The sequence below is a fragment of the Aptenodytes patagonicus genome, chromosome 4 (genome assembly GCF_965638725.1).
Source record: "Aptenodytes patagonicus chromosome 4, bAptPat1.pri.cur, whole genome shotgun sequence".
Lineage (NCBI taxonomy): Eukaryota > Metazoa > Chordata > Aves > Sphenisciformes > Spheniscidae > Aptenodytes > Aptenodytes patagonicus.
The window spans coordinates 19,184,928-19,201,767 of record NC_134952.1 but is presented as its reverse complement, the minus strand read 5'-3'; the positions used below and the strand labels follow the sequence as shown (position 1 = coordinate 19,201,767).

At 37.5% G+C, this 16,840-nt stretch overlaps 1 protein-coding gene across 10 annotated transcripts in view; it reads left to right on the top strand.

Annotated features, from left to right (window-relative positions):
* KCNIP4 (potassium voltage-gated channel interacting protein 4) overlaps window positions 1-16,840 on the top strand; it is a 470,545-nt gene that overhangs the window by 259,483 nt on the left and 194,222 nt on the right. The window contains exon 1 of one of the 10 annotated variants that reach the window (XM_076336031.1): window positions 3,416-3,569. The exons of the other annotated variants lie outside the window; for them this stretch is intronic. The gene's annotated coding sequence lies outside the window, so the exon portion shown is untranslated. Of the gene's footprint in view, window positions 1-3,415; window positions 3,570-16,840 lie in introns of those variants that run through there. 10 annotated transcript variants of the gene reach the window in all.

Genomic DNA, 16,840 nt, shown 5'->3' with positions numbered 1-16,840 from the left:
GTCAGTTATATTTGCTAAATCATTTTAGTCCTAGGCGTTCTTATATCAAAGGTGAAAGATTAAGCAGCATCGCTGAAAGTGTGCTAGACAGCCTTATTATTTAGTATTAGAGTTTGTATGTTCACATTTCCCTGTGGCTCCTTCCTAAATTCTCCACCCAAATTTCTTCATCTAAAATTACAAATGGTTGTATATCTTCTTAAGGAGATCTTGTGTTTTAGCTTTTTTATATATATATATATAGGAGAGTTCTTCCTTTTGTTATCCGACCTATTTCTCTGGTAACTATCGATTAATTGTTCTGCACCTGGTAGAAAATTCAGTCCAGCCAGACTGAATACTGCCTAAATCTAATGAGGTAGATGATTTAGTGTGATACAACATCTCTGGTTTTGATTTCTGCAGTCATTTTCCCCAGTGATATCTCTAGAAGTAATTTCTGATTGTAGTTGTCCAATCTTTATTTCTGGTAGCCCTTACTGTCATTTTCTGACAACATTACAGAAGCATTAATATATATGCTTCTCCAGGCACATTTTCTTTTTTGGATCAATAGTCCAAAAATTATTCTTCTTCAAACAGACAGATAAAACTTGGATCATCCAAAGCAGGCCACAACAGCTATCTTTTCATTGTTGATAATGTAAGATAATGAAAGAAAAAGAGATTAAATCAGGTGAATACCCATTTATTAATCAATTCTTTATTTCCCAGTAGTTATATCAAAGTTATTGTAGGAAATATTGTGTACTTTTACATAGAAGAAGTATGGTTATAAGTTTAACACTCATTACTAACAACAAATTCTAATACAGAAAACTCCCAACAAATAAACCTGTATATCTGAAGCAGAAAAGAGAAAGGGTTATTAGAGAAGTGAATTGTTTAGGACATTAACAAAGATATCTTCACTGGACATATGCATTATAATAATGCGTAATGCTCAGCAAATGTTGTAGGTACATCAGAAGAGACTCTTGTACTCCAGGGTCTACCCCTACATCAGGAAGGTTTGATAGGGAGGTATTGTCATAGACCTCATTCATCTTCTCTTTGCCTATACTTTGAGTAACTCATTTGGTTTCACCTTTTATGACCAACTTCACTTCCAAATTATGTTTTGTATAAATAGCTTTATTTAAATATCCCTGTTGGAGGGGGGCATGATTGAGTTACATGAAATTCACCTGGTTTTTTTGGTCCCTCTATTACCCTTTTCCATCAGACTGACAACCTTTTGTGTTCAGTGATGGCTTGCTGTTGCAAAGAGAATCGTGCTGTTACACTCACAGCTAAGTTACATGATCTTGTGTTGAAATCATTGATGGGATTGACCAAATATAAAGATATGAGTTTCTGTGCATGCGTGTGATGAGAGGGGAGAGAAAAAGTTCTGGAGAAAGTCCTGATGACTCACAACCCAAAACTGTAAAATATACTACTATACCAAAAAAGATGAGTTATGTGCAGTATGTGAAGAGTGTCACACCTCACAGTTGCATGAATATTTGCTGGGACACTTATAAAAAGAGATGCCTTTTGGACCCCTTACATTATCCATATTCACTGTCTCTCTGGCTTAGCACAAATGAATAATTGATAAGAGACCTCTTCTTGTAGAAACTACTCTTCTAGCTGAGTCCTCAGGAATGCCATTTTTCTACCTAAACTATCCAATTTACCTAAGTAGTTGTAAGCAATACCTATACTTTTGAATACTTCAAGTCATAGGTTAGCGTTGTGCCTATATTACAGTATTGTCAAAACCCTGTTGTTACCAAGATTAGCACTTTCTTGAAAAACAGTCTGAGTCCACTAATGCATTATGAGGACACATATTAAAACATTCTTATTACCTAGTTTACAAATATTTCAAAGCTAATGTAATACATTTCAAGGTTAATTACTACTATTATCTTCATTTAGAAAACCCTATACCCTCTCTTGTATTAAAGATAAATTACTATACAAGTATGTGTGTATATCTGGTGTATGCATTAGGAGTATTGGAGTAATTTTATCCAAAACTTTCTTTAACAAGTTAAAGATGGCATGTCATGTCAGTGGGGCCCAGAAATGAACTATTCTCCCCTCCCACCCTGCTTTTCAGAAGGCCTTTTCAGAAGGTCATCCAGTCCTAGGAACCAAATCCCCTCTCGCTTCAGGAGGAAGGACATTTACAGCAGGCACTTTCAGATGCCAAACAGGATCCACCTTAGGCCTAAAAAGGATCAATATTTTTATTTTGAAATTCAAGTCTGAGATGATGGTACTGACAGTTACAAGTCCATTGCTTGAGGAAATAACTGGTTTTAATATATGAACTTCTTTTCTCATGTACTATACATTGTAATATAGTAAAGTTTAGGAAATATCTTCAGTTTATGATGGGCCTTACCATTTGAGTCTTCCATGTCTCCAGGTGTCTTCAGCAGTGTCCTGGAAGTACGATTCAGACGGAAACAGTTAACAGTTTCCTGGTGAAGGGCAAAAAGGTTACAGGAGCTCTCTATACTATTATTAGTACAATATTACTAGTAAGATTGCTTCATTACTATTACTAGTATGATTGCTTCATGAAATTTCCTACAGCTGGATCCCACCTGTCTTGGGACGATTTTCAAATGCTGAAAGATCCTAAAACGTCTAGGGGTATCAAGGTCGTAATGGCCTAACTAGCTTTACGGGGTTGTACTGCAGCATATTCTAAGGTTATGCTCTATACCATATTTTATGTGCACTGCATGTAATTGTGACTCCAGCTTTATTGTGTCACAAAAATTTGGGGAGCCTGTGTATAACTGCTCCTCTTGTCAATTATTTAATTTATACACTGACAGAATGCCAGCACTTGGAATTATTTAAGGCGCAATTTTCTTTCAAATTCAGTCATTTACTTCCAATCCTACACTCTCTTTTTTGGACTAAGAAACTTAATCTGGCAGGCCCTTCAGAAATCCTGCCTACATTTTGCAGGACTTTAGCATGTGTGAAGTTCATATTCTGTCAGGTAGCACCAACAATATGGAAGTATGAGGTCCCTTCTTTAGATCTGAGAATCAGCTAATCTTGGATATATTACATTCATGTGTTAATCTTCCAGGAGCCTTAAGTGTGTTCTTAGGCAGTCAAACTCATCTCAAACGAGGAGGTCATGAGTGGGAAGTTCATTCAGAACAATGAACTTTTTCTCATTTTTTCAGACCTTGACCGCTTTGTTTGCTTGAGAGGAGTCCAGAAGTGTCAGTCCTTTAGCCTGAGAATTGAGTTGTCCCAAGGACACCAGCTGAATGCCTTTCTGATTAAAATTCCCGGTCTATGCCTTCTTTCCAGCCTTACTTTTACCGAAGTGCTCAGAAAAATAAATACAATCACTAAGCGCTAGCCTGATTTTTGCTTCCAGGAATCTGCTCTGCCTTCCAGTGAAGACGCTTCAGTCTCTGTCTCTGTTCCAAGTCTACACACAGCTCAGCACAGTGATTCTCACGTCTCATCACACATACTGGATAACTTTCAGTATTTAAGCATCTTCTACACAACAGGGACGTTAAGCAGAAGTGCATACCCAGGTAAACCAAATTATTTTCTTGTCTTCTGGTCAGTAGTCTTGCTTGTAGTCTTCGCCATAATGAGACTGGCTATTTTAAATGATTTCTTTTAAAAGATTTTCACACAGAGCAGGAGATTGTGTTGGAACCTGCTATGACAGTGATAGGGAAGAGCCACAAGATGTCATCCTAGTGCACTCCAGGCAGCCTCAGAGATTCCTGACATCCCTTAGAAACCATCTGAACTTCCAGCCATGTCTTCACCACACACTGTGGAATTGCAGATGTTTCTGTTTACTGAGTAGCTCTTGGCAAGGCAGTTCCACAATGTTTCCTTAAGGAATTCATGCCCTACACCCTCTTAGCTTGCTCCAGTCTGGTGGATGTGGTGGAACAATGATAGCAGTAACCCTGTAGTGAATTTGTGTCCTGACAATCACTTCAAAGAGAAAGGAAGGTTATTTAGCAGTAAATGGAAGGTACAAGTAAGCAAGTAAAAAGTTTTGTTCCTCAAACATCTGAAGTTGTAATTGAGGTTCAGCTAGAAATCTTCCAAAGTGTAACAAGCAGATGGATTTAGGGAACACAGATTGCTAAATCACTGTCCAGTATTAATCCATTAGCCTATGGCTGTCTGCTTGATGGAGCAAAGACATTAACAATATAGATAATGACATCCATAATGCATTTGGGAATGCTTTTATCTACATCCGGAATAGTTACATTTGGAATACTGGCTTTGTATACTTACTGCTTAGAGTAACTAAGTAACTTAGAGTTGAGCTATGCCTTTGCAAAATCCAGTCTCTTCTGAGCCTCTTTTGTGGTTTATCTACTGCAATTTACAGTTGTTTTGTTTACATCTATGGGCATTGATGTTTCTCCTGTGCTTTCCTTTGAGATCCTAGCTCTGCGTTTGCTGTAGTGTAAATCTTGATGGTTTGTACCTTACATCACATCTGTACTGGCTGCCCAGTTTAAATAACACTTCCGTAACCTGACTTAGCAGTTTTCACATCCAGCAGCTGACCCGGTCCAACTCACAATGGCTACAGTCTTTTGCAACACCAGATATGGTTCAAGCACAAATCATTCTCTAATACAGGGTTTAATTAGTTTTATTCTGAGATGACCTCAGATGGTTTTATCTGCTGTACTTTTGCAGCCATAGTCACATGAATATGATCACTGGACATCTTAGAGAGGTAATGGCCTTTTTAGTTGATACACCTTGTGTTTACCTATAACATTTATTTTGGGCAATAATTGCCAACAATTTGGCAATAATTGCTTAATGACAGGACTATAGCCCACAGTTCATCATCTGGGAGCAAATGTGTGTAGAACACAAATCGGCAATGGAGTGCATAGGCAGGACAGGTTTCCTTTCCACAGACTGTTTATCAGGATTGATTGGAGAAAACATAACTTTCAAGCTACCCCAAGCAAGTATTATGAAGGAGAGACTTCAAACTCTGTTGGGCTTTCAATGCGCAAAACAATTATACTCAAAATTAATAGATATTTGGGTCACTCCAAAGGACCATCTTGGCTGGGAGCCTGTCTCTGACATTGGTGTACAGAGCTCAGAGAAACAGTGTATGCTAGTCTTATTAATTCTCTAGACTCGTCTTAAGTGTTGGTGTTAGATTTGCTGCCTTCCATTTGTCTGGCATAGGAAACATACTACAGACAGTATAGATTTTGTAATTTCGTACTAGAGTTCCCACTATATCCCCAGCTAAAGGGATATAATCCTGCTTGCTACAACTTGCTACTACTCATTCATTTTATTGTTATAGTACCTTTTTTACTGATGCTTCATCTGAATTCAGACTGTGCCTTCCTTGAATATGCAGTCTCTCAGACTCATCCTTTTTAAGGAGAAACTTCAGCATAGGATATTTCTTAACCTCTTCTGTTTTGAATTATTGTAACTATTTGTAATAACGTTGTCTTAAAAATGTCCTGTGTAGAATGTTTTTTCCATCTATACAAAGCAACAGTAGAGGTAATACCAGGAAAGCAAGGTTATTGATGTGGCAAACCAAAAGTGCAGACCAAACATACTGACGAGTCAATCCATGCCACAGAGTCTCTACTTTCCATTTCTCATAAATGCCCCCCGCCATCCAGCAACAACACTGCAATACCACATTCAGTTCATCTACATTTGGCTAGCAAGTATCTTTTACTCCCATCTCTGGTTTAGATCTTCTTTAGTTATGTTTTGGGACAGTATTTTACAACAGCAACAGTAGCGTTATTTGTTCTCAGTATTAATCACTGCAATTAAATAATTTTTGTTGGAGCAGCTCAGAACTATTCTCCAAAGCAGAATCTGAGAGGAATTTAAAACTGCCCACGCTCTTCTAGTGTAGAAATGTATGCAGTTCTGGTATTGGCTTTTTGGGGTCTTTAGTAGATCACCCAGGACAGTGGGACTAAAACAGCTGCAATAGTCAATTATTTCTGATAGGAAGCATTTTCTTTATGACAGGAGTAAATAAGAGTAGGTTTGTCCCTTAAGGAATTTGTATCAGCAAATACTGACATTGTGATTTCCCAACAGATTGTTACCCACTGTAACAGGATCTGGTGCTCTTGCATGTAATGGGCATAAACATACTCTTTGGAAAACTTCTTCCTTTTTTATGTTTCTATCTGATTACAACCCTTTAGCTAGTTAGCCAGTTTCTTTAAAGGTGCTCAAAGGCAGGGCTTTGCATTAAGCAAATGAAGAGAGCACAGCTGGAGATCCTAGGAAGAGTGTGTGTGGAATAGGGTGGTGTTAGGAGCAGCAGATGTCCAGAAGCTCTGATTTACTACCATCAATAAAAAGATAAAACCAGGACTTCCCCTAGAATTTCATACCCTCTAAGCAGCTTTTCTGACAAACACAAGTTCTCCACTGATGTTCTGTTGCCGGCAGTTCTATTTCAGGAAGAGGAAACGTATACTGAAAATATGAAAAGGCTACCAAAAATTAAGCAGAAACGAGTTATAACTTTGGAGTTACCAGTTTCACTCCAAAATACAGCATTCTAATTAAAAATCTCAACACATGTGATTGTTATGTAAAGCTCATGAAGGTTTCATAGATTTCATAGTAAGTTTTGATTTTTTGCAATCAAAACTCATAAGGGCTCCACTGTGTGCAGCAGTACTTTATTTCAAATATATCTATATAGAAGTAATTGCTCAGTGTTTGCAAGAAAAAAGATAATTTTCTCCTGGTATGCCTTGCAAGTGATGTATAATGCATGATAAAAGGATTGCTTCATAAAGGAATCTCCTTCACGTTAGAGCCTAACATGTAATTATCCATTACAGAAATTGAAATGCTATTGCCAGACAGCATGTTTCAGTCCTCCTCTGTTACCCAACAATCACGTTTGGTTTTTAATTGCTAATTTTCTTCTGTCTTCTTTTGGCACAACCATTATATTTCTTGTTCTCATCATCCCATCTCATCATCTGTTTTCTACCCTAAGGCACATAGAATTTTTTCAGCAGTTTAGTGTAACTGATAATTAGCTTTTTTCTCTTCTATACGGCTTTATGAAGATTCAGCAAGCTTGCACAGCAAAAACCAGGTTGTAATCTGTCTCTTATTTTCATGGTCATTATAACTGTGAAAAGACATCTCTGGCTTTCTAGCAAGTTTCTTCAGTTGCATGTATCATGCAGATTGGACCCTTCCAAAAGTGATGTCTAAAGTGCAGCACAATTTTGGTTCTAAATAATACTTTAATTAGTATCTTCAGATAAAAATGTATATTTTGGCCTTATTGTATGTGATTAAAACAAGCATAGCATTTTTTCTTCTTTCTTAAGTGTTTCCATTCTAGGCTGCAGGAGAAGTCTCTGTCTTCTGAATAGCACTAATAGCAGCATTCTGAAACTGGAAATACCTTCAGTATTAGCTCTTGTCAACCTGGAAATACTTTGCATATTTAGAGAGGATAAGATGGAGAGAAGAAAGTAAGAAACTGGGAGGCAGAGAAGCAGACATTTCACTATCTTGAATTTTCTGTGACTAAATGCGTATTTTCTAAAGTAAAAAGCAAAGTCTGGCAAAATCCTTTGGTAAATTTAGTCTGATATTCAATATATCCTGTGATTATTTCCCCACTGTGCTTTAATAGTGACTCCAAGTTTAAAACAAAAAGCAATATATGCAGTTTGAGATTTAATCTGAAAGGAGAAAAGCATGTGATTTAACATGACAGCATGACATACTGGAGTGACAAAATGCATACTAAGGAAAATCATACTTTGATAAGCATAGGTGTTTGTGCCTGTGTTGTTAGAATAGAAGAATGCTAGAAAGAAGAGACCTGATCGTATAAAAAAAATTACGTATAACACTCCCACAGGTTGAATGCATACATGTTTATTCTTTACATAGTAGGTTACTTTTCTCAGTACAGCAAAATTTCTAGATGTTATAGATAATATTTTCCTTTGCTTCTAAATCTTATACATTCAATAGTGAATTATAGAATAATGTCCCTTCCAACCCAAAAGATTCTATGATTCTATAATTCTATATATTTCAGTGCAAATAAAAGAACAATTTCTACTTATGACCCTACAGAATTTCTTCAGAGAAAGCTTTTTTTAGAAAGCTTTTCAATATTTGCTTGGGGGAAAAAAATGGTTTTCCAAACATTATAGACATTTAATGGTTATTTAGTAGGAGGTACATATTACTGGCTGTTAAAGCTGTTCAACAAAGTACCTGTCAAATTGAGATCTTTATACATCACTGACTCCTAATATGTTTAAAGTGTGTATTTACTGCTGTAGTGTCTGTATTTACTAATGAAATATATTTCATTAAAAGACAGAGTAAAGTGTGATTATAGTTCATGTCAGTTTGACATTTTGTGATTTATCACAGAAATAATCCAGGTTACTATGTTGGAGCTAGTCTGAAGCAGAAACTATTCTACTGAGTCTAGAAAAAATACTAAGTCCCAGGGGCTGCTGAATCATATCAAGAAAAACCTGTATCATTAATTACCGTTATGCAGTTCTCCATGGGTCTTTTATGTGGGATATTGAATGCAACATGTCTTCCAGAAATAATTCAGAAAGTGCAGCTTAAGGCCTAACTCAGTGTATCTTTCATATGGATTTGGATAAAGCTGAAGGAAATTGTTACTGAAAATTGGAAACACGCAAAGAAATTGAAGGCGCTTCTTTCATTTGAAGGAAGTTGCTGGTTTGGAAAGGAATGTCAACACTCACATGGAGGGAAAAGGAGGAAAGGAAGAGGTGACTACAGAAACACAATGTTCGTTGTGCCCTTTTCAATTCAAAAGTTATAAATTTTAGAAAGAAATGAGCAAGAGTTAATAATGCCTTGCTGACAAGCATCTGCTTTGCGATTTTTAGTTAGTTTAGCAGGCAGCTCCCTAGGAATGTATACATAGATGGTCCCAACAAACACAACCCTTACTGAACTATTTTCAAGAATGTTTCCAGAACACCAAATATTGCCTCAGAAGGTGAGATGGTTTATTACGTTTTCCTGAGTTATTTCTAATTTAGATTAGTTTTTGGAGAAAAGAGAGATGAGAGCCAGCTGGCCAAAGGTCAATACTTGATAATTTTATTATTAATAAAATCCAGGTCCAGTCATCCAAATATGGGATCTGCAATAAAGTGCTGTAACAGAATGCATACATATTTGTTGTTAGCTTTGATATTTTTTTTTTTTTTTTAAGATTTAAGTATGGAATTGAAGATTTTAACTTGGTGGTGAAGTCAATTTTATGTAATATTGTATAATGGAGGTAATATAAAACAAAGAAAATGCAGTGAGATATTGAAGGAAAAACATATGCAGTTCAGTTTCCTGCATATGTTAATAATAAAGGCTCTAAAAGGCTCTAAAACAGCCTTCTAAACCATAATAAATGGTTTAGAATTCAGTTTAATAAAAAAAAGAATGTTTTGCTTTATCTTTTTTTTCCTTCTTATTCAAAAGCGTTGAAATCATGCATGCATGAGGGAAAGAAAGAGAATTTCTTGAAAGATTTGGAAAAGAACGAGTAAGTTTTTATCTTGCTTTAAGGTTATCAATCGATTAGGCGTGTTCCACATGACTGACTTAGGTTTATTTTGGTGTGTTTTTTCCATGGTGTACCAATTTCTGACACACAATTTTCTATTAGTTTTTACACCAGCCCATCTCATTTGAGTGTTGAACTCACTTTACAAAGACAGTATCAAATGCATATGTATGCATTATTTATAAACCACAGCATCTGGTTTGTAGCATCTGGAATCTAATGACAGGAGTGAACATTCAGCTCTGCACATCCAGCTTTGGATGTGAGTTTTAATCAAGCATTTGTGCCAAACGTTGATTATCTGTTAATCAGCTCAAATAAACCTGAACCTGAGTATCACATGGCACATGAAAAGGGCTATTTTTAGATTCAGAGACAGTCAACATTAAGGTAGAATTAAAATTCCAGAGATAAGCTGCTAGAAAGCTGAACTGGAAAAATATTTTTACCTGTACAGGATTGAGTTTTTGCTGTTTATAGAGAGCATCGTTCTGCAGTCGGTAACAAACAGCTAGGCTTTAATTTTTCTATTCTTTTACCTTTACTCACAACAGAATCCATGAAGTGTCTTGTATGAGACTGGGGAAAACGTAGCCAAATATACAATACTGTGATGGACAAACTGATTACTTTGTAAGTCTGCCACAAATTGGATGGATGAATAGGATTTCCTTTTGCTCCTTTGCACGCGGAATCACCCAATTTCCCTCAAAACTGACAGGCTGATATACTTCTATTTCGCTTTTGTGATAATTGTGAAAGTGATAATTATCACTGTATTGTACGGTGGTTTTCACTAATGAAATTCAAACAGTGTATAATTGGAAAAGCCATATTTTGTACCAACGTATCTGAAATGCAGTCTAAACTTTTCTCAGTTGAACAGCAAATTGAGAGCTGTGCAAGAAAAAATATTCACTAGGAGATTAGACTGAAATAATGTTTCCTGCTGCTCTTTAACATCAATAACTAAATTAAAAACTAGTCATCAGAAAAAAAAGAGGAGAAAACTCTTTTATTTTCAGAAATCAGTATCTTAACTCATTAGTAGCTCTCGTCTCATCTACCCCTTAAAGTCAGACTGTATCTTTGACCATGAAACTTTTCCTCATGATGTATTTTCTCTAAAAGAACTTTGGGATTACTACATTTCTTGTAAATGGTAGAGTACTGTTGACAGTATGATGATTTTGCACGAGAGATATGCTGTATATCTATTTTACTTGTGCTTGTGCTTGGTCTACATCAAGAATTTCAGTTAGCTTCCAAGTGAAAAGAAAGGAGAAAGCAAAACAAAACAAATAAAAAATCCTGAGCCATGAACAGTTTCAGCACCGTTCCAGGTAATATTGCCAAACTGGCAGGACACATACAATCTGTCATCTGTCAAGCTATTGCATTTAGTGACCAGCAATTCATTGTTAACCATCTGCTTAAATCTTTTTCACATCCTGTCATTTCATAGATAATTTTAAAATATGTTAACAAGATGTTACTGACCTAATGTGCATTAGAATAAATGAATAGATGAATCCATATGGTTCTAGCCTAGGAAGTTTTTACAACTGTGTCCTTGACCCGTAGCATATTTGGCAGTGGTTAATTAGGCAGATCTATTAGCCAGAGAGTCTCTTTACAGAAAATCCATGGAACTGAAATTATCAGTCTCTGCAGCTGTGTACCTAATAACTTTTTAGTGTATCTGGGTCAAATTCTAAATAAATATGTAGGCTATATCTGCATCACTGTGAACAAATGATTTCTATGCACAATATCTTATAAGGCATCATGTCATGCATATGTCATCTGAGCCAAAGTTTCTCAAAGCTCAAGACAATTTGCTTCTGTTGGGACTGTCCCTACCTAGTCAGTGTAATGAGGTTGTTCAGAGATTTGATCGGCTTTTAGAAATGTGGTTATAACCCTAAGCCTTAATTGTAAGCAAGTGTATCTTCTTGTAAGCAAGTTAAATTTTAAACCAAAGTAAATTGTGGTGAATATATTAATAAATAATATTGCCTCCCCAGCTGTTGATCCAACACATGCACCGAGACTAGTGGTCAGCTGTGCAGCATGTGTTTCCATGGGCAACGGCTGAAGAAGCTCATATGAGTAAACGAAGAAAATAAGCAAAGTCCTTTATGAACATCTGACTGCTGCCTTAAAACAGATATTTGAAGTATGCTTATTGACAGTCAGGAAGAAGAGAAAAATTGCACGTATTCATGACTTGCATTTCACCTTTTACTTTGATTTTTAAATACAAGGTTTTGGCTCTGGGTTTCAATATAATATTGTACCAATCTTTTTTTTTTTAAAGAAAAAGCATTCACAGGACTGTCGTGGTTTAACCCCAGCCGGCAACTAAGCCCCACACAGCCACTCACTCACTCCCCCCTGGTGGGATGGGGGAGAGAATCAGAAGAGTAAAAGTGAGAAAACTCGTGGGTTGAGATAAAGACAGTTTATCAGGTAAAGCAAAAGCCGCGTGTGCAAGCAAAGCAAAACAAGGAATTCATTCACTACTTCCCATCGGCAGGCAGGTGTTCAGCCATCTCCAGGAAAGCAGGGCTCCATCACGCGTAACGGTTACTTGCAAAGAGAAATGCCATCACTCCGAACGTCCTCCCCTCCTTCTTCCCCCAGCTTTATATGCTGAGCATGACGTCATATGGTGTGGACTATCCCTTTGGTCAGTTGGGGTCAGCTGTCCCAGCTGTGTCCCCTCCCAACTCCTTGTGCACCCCCAGCCTACTCGCTGGTGGGGTGGTGTGAGGAGCAGAAAAGGCCTTGACTCTGTGTAAGCCCTGCTCAGTAGTAACGAAAACATCCCTGATTTATCAACACTGTTTCCAGCACAAATCCAAAACACAGCCCCATACCAGCTACTGTGAAGAAAATTAACTCTATGCCAGCCAAAACATCAACAGAATGTAAAAATGAGTGACTTTGAGATCTTCTCTGAAGTAATGGAATTGCAGCTTTATTTTAGCCCTCTGAGATAATTACACGCACAATCCATTTACACTACTGCACCTTCTCTTGGTCCTTAAGATGTCAGGGCCTGCTTCAGCTGCGAACTGAACTATCCCAAGCCTTTAATTAGGTATACTCTACAGTTACCAGATGTTATTTTCCTCTTCCCATTATGAATTAATGCATTGCGACAGCTTGCTCTTTCAGATTTTTTTTGTTTATTGACTGTTTCTTGTTTTCATGAGATCTTTTGCTTGTCTCTACCAGACCTTGGCTTCTTCTGTTTATTTATATATGTACACTCTGGGTGAAGGCAGTGTGAATAATAAAAAAATGCGCTGAAAGTGATCACATTTCTTTGAATATTGCAACAGCTGACCACACGTGCAACGCTTCAGGAGCAGAACGTTCTGACCTACAGCTTTAGAATAGAAACTCTCTCCCAGATGAATTAAAAGCTTCCCAAACTGAAAATTTGCATATGAATTTTTACACAGAAGGCACAACTGTCATTCAACTGAAACCAATATATCATAGAAAAAACTATTGAATTTTTGTATAACCTTTTGTTGTAGAAAAGTGGGGCTGTAGCTAGGCTGGCATTTCATAAAGTCAGGGAATCGTAGGACAATTTTGGTTGGAAGGAACCTCTGGAAATCACCTTGTCCAACCTGCTGCGCAAAACTGGGCCAACTTCTTAAACAGGGTTGTTCAGGGCCTTTTTCAGTCAAGGTCTGAGTATCTCCAAACCCCTCTGGTCAGCCTGTCTCGGTGTCTGACCAGCCTCATGGTGGACATTTGTTTCCTTACATGTGATCAGAATTTCCCTTGTTGCACCTTGTTTGTTGTATCTTGTCCTTTCTTTGCATGCCTCCAAGAAGAAGCTGCCTTCATCTTCTCACCAACCACCCACTAGGCAATGGAAGGCATCAGGTACACTCTCCTTTACCTTCTCTGCTTCAGGCTGAAAAAAAGCAGCGCTCTCAGCTTCTCCTTGGTTCAGCTTTGGAAACATTCCACCCGGTTCCATGGACTGGTGTACATCCAGTTTGCATTCAGTGGTCCCTAGCTTCCCTCAGGACTACCCATCTTCTGCCATGAGCTGTACTTCGCTTTGGCACTGGCAGCAGGGACCAGAGAGGCTGTTGAGCAGATGTGGCCAGGACAGACCAAGACAAAAAAGGTATTGAGTACCTCAGCCTTTCCAAGTTCTTTGTTACTAAGTTCCCCACCCCATTTCATGCCCAAGTTCTCTCCCCTGCTATACCATAGTAGGTTTTTAATTTGAGAACTGCTGTTTTAATGGCAATATGTAAGAAAAGCAAGAGGCTGAAGTTGGGAATGAGGAGCAATGGGTACTGCTGATGATCCTGGCCTCCTATTGTTTGGAAAGGAGTGCTTTTACCTCTTACAGCACTGGAGGGAGAGAGCAGGTTAAAAAAGACAGGCGGTGTTACACTTCTCTCTCAAAGAAGTGAGGCAATGGGATCTGCTGTTTTGTCTGTGCACTGACAGTCACTGCAGCCTCATGGAAGTTCAGAATGGATCCAAGAAGAAGTACCTGCCAGTGTATGGTCCCAAACAATGGAGTTTTTAAAACAGAAGATTTTATGGGAGACTTACATGTTTAGGTAAACCCCTAAACAGCAAAGAAACACGGGGAAAGCTTTTTTTGCTGTCAAGTTAAAATAAAAAACAGCTGTAGAAAACTGAGAAGCTGAAAAAGGGGAAGTCAGATTTGGAAAAAGAGAGGAACAAAGCGTGTGGGACAGGGCACTGTTCCTAAAAAGTGAAAACATTTTTAAAGTAGGGAGTGGAAAAAAGAATTTATGGTAAGGTAGTTTGTTCCACTATTTTTTTCCACATTATGAGCACAACAAAAAAACCTTGAAGGACTTTACACTATGATTTAACTCTTATAAAACTTATGGCGCTATTTTAGAAAGTCAAGTAATGATGAAAAAAAAAAATCCTTTCTATTTGGCTCAAGCAGCCTATTTTGGGCACTGATTCTTACGGATACTGAGGGACAGGATGAGGTCTTAGCCTTGGATATACTGGGAATAGCTTCTGAACGAAATTAGTAAAGCAAATATGAAGTAGGACTCTTATAATGAGTGGAAGTGGCCAAACAGTAGAAAAACAGCTTAGAACAATTTCAGTATTCACAATACTGACCCTGTATTTCTTTCACCTCCATGTTTACCAACTGACAACTCAATGCTTGGAATTTGGCCTGCAGTTGAAAATTGGCATTTGGCCTTTGACAGTGATTCCTTTAACAATTCTGGGTGCAGATCTTGCTTAGCATAGCTTCAAGGTTGTGTTACTGATGTCACCAGTGAAACTTTCATCCTCATCATCTAGTTTATATTTCATCTGTTGTGTATGTAGAATTGTTTTGGCTTCCCCTTTATGCAAATTGTTTCTGTAGTGTCCTTTCACAACTGTGAAATTGTGGCTTTTCCGGCACTAAGGTGTATATTGTCAGTTCCCAGCATCATTTTCACTTTTTAATTCAGTTCTTCTCCTAACTGTTTAGGAGCATTATTGCCTTCAGCTTTGTGAGGTTGTGACATTTCAACGCAGGAAAGATAAATGTTACTGGCTTTGCTTTTGTTTTGCTTCTATGTTACACATGAGAAGTCATGATAGCTTACACCGGACTAGGACTCCCCCTGTGCTTGTATGTCTCATGGAAGACTAATTCAGAGCATCCAAAGCCATTGCCTTCCAAGCTACCAGTAACTTTGAAGCAGGTGATGCTTCTCCAGCTCTCCTTGCTGACAGCTAAATCTATCCATAGGAAGGAAAGGCCAGCAAGTTTTCAGTCATATGGATCATCTCACAAGGTTTCAGGATTACCACAAAGATCAATTTTATGGTTAGAAATTGATAAAGATGTCGTCAATTTACTTTATGGACATTAATTATTCTTTACAACACTCTTGTGAAGTGGAAGCAGAATTATTAATTTCGATCTGAATACAGAAAGCACAGAGAAATAAATTAATTTGAATCAAGTTCCCCAAATGAAGATAATACTTAGAAACCAGCCTTCTGATTTTATAAATAGTCTTATTCATCGATAAATTTCCATTTAGTTTAATGGAAGAAGAATCAATACTTAAATCTGTTTCTAACAGATTTATGAATTCTGACATAAGTAAAAAATCTAGTGTACTTTTGTGTGTGTATGCACTCAAGCGTTGTTCACTCAGATCTGCACTGTAGAAAGAGGGGAGTTCCCACAAATACCAGACTTTTGCAAATGGGTTTGTTAAAGCCAATATTGAAACGGTAAACTTGCACTGCATCATCAGTTCCCCTTTACAACATTGGCCTTTTCAACAGACTTGTGGGAACTCTTCTATGTCAAAAAGTCATGAGTTAGTTGTTCCACCATAGCTTTGCTAAAGTACAGCTGCACTGATTTGTGCCACCTGAGCATCTGATGATCACAAAACTTAAGAGGATTTTGATTTCAAAAGGAATTGTTTTAGCAAGTAATGCTTTTTGACACAATTACGCTAATCTCACTTGCACTGCATTCTTTCTAGAGATATTATAATTAATGTAAAAACTGAAGCTGTAGCAGGTATTGTGACAGTGGATGCTTGAATAGTTTTCTGGTAATGATATTTAAATCCTCTAGCATTTGATTCCCACTCTGCCATTATCTGACACCTATTGTCTTTGTGTTTTTGGAACGTTTTTAATGTGTGTCAACCTCTAGCCTCAGGGATGCTGTTGCTGAAAACTGGCATTTTGAGCATTGGTTCCTTGCGTAAAGGCTCAGCAGGATAAAATAAGAGTAGTCACAAGTTGGTCCAGTTCCACAAAGTTCAATTTGCAGCATTAAGGGTCTTTCTTAAATCTTCCAGGCTCCTATTGTTCAAGAAAAATAATCAGAGAAATGAGAAGGACAACCTGAATAGAGGTGATTTTGACAGTTAAAAAATGCTTGCATCTTTGTGTTCAATTAAATGTACTTCCCAGAACACAGTTCATTTTCCAACCATTTTAAAAATACTTTAACCCCTCTGTTAAAGATGCCTCCTAATGTGTCTGTATCCTGTACAAAAAAGTTATCTGACAGATTTTCAAGACTGACTTTACTATGTGTTTACGAAGCTGCATCTGCTGTGTGAAATCACACCTCTATATGTTTACTAAACTGCACATCACACATTTGTATGCACAGGTATGGATATCTTGAATTACACAGGCATG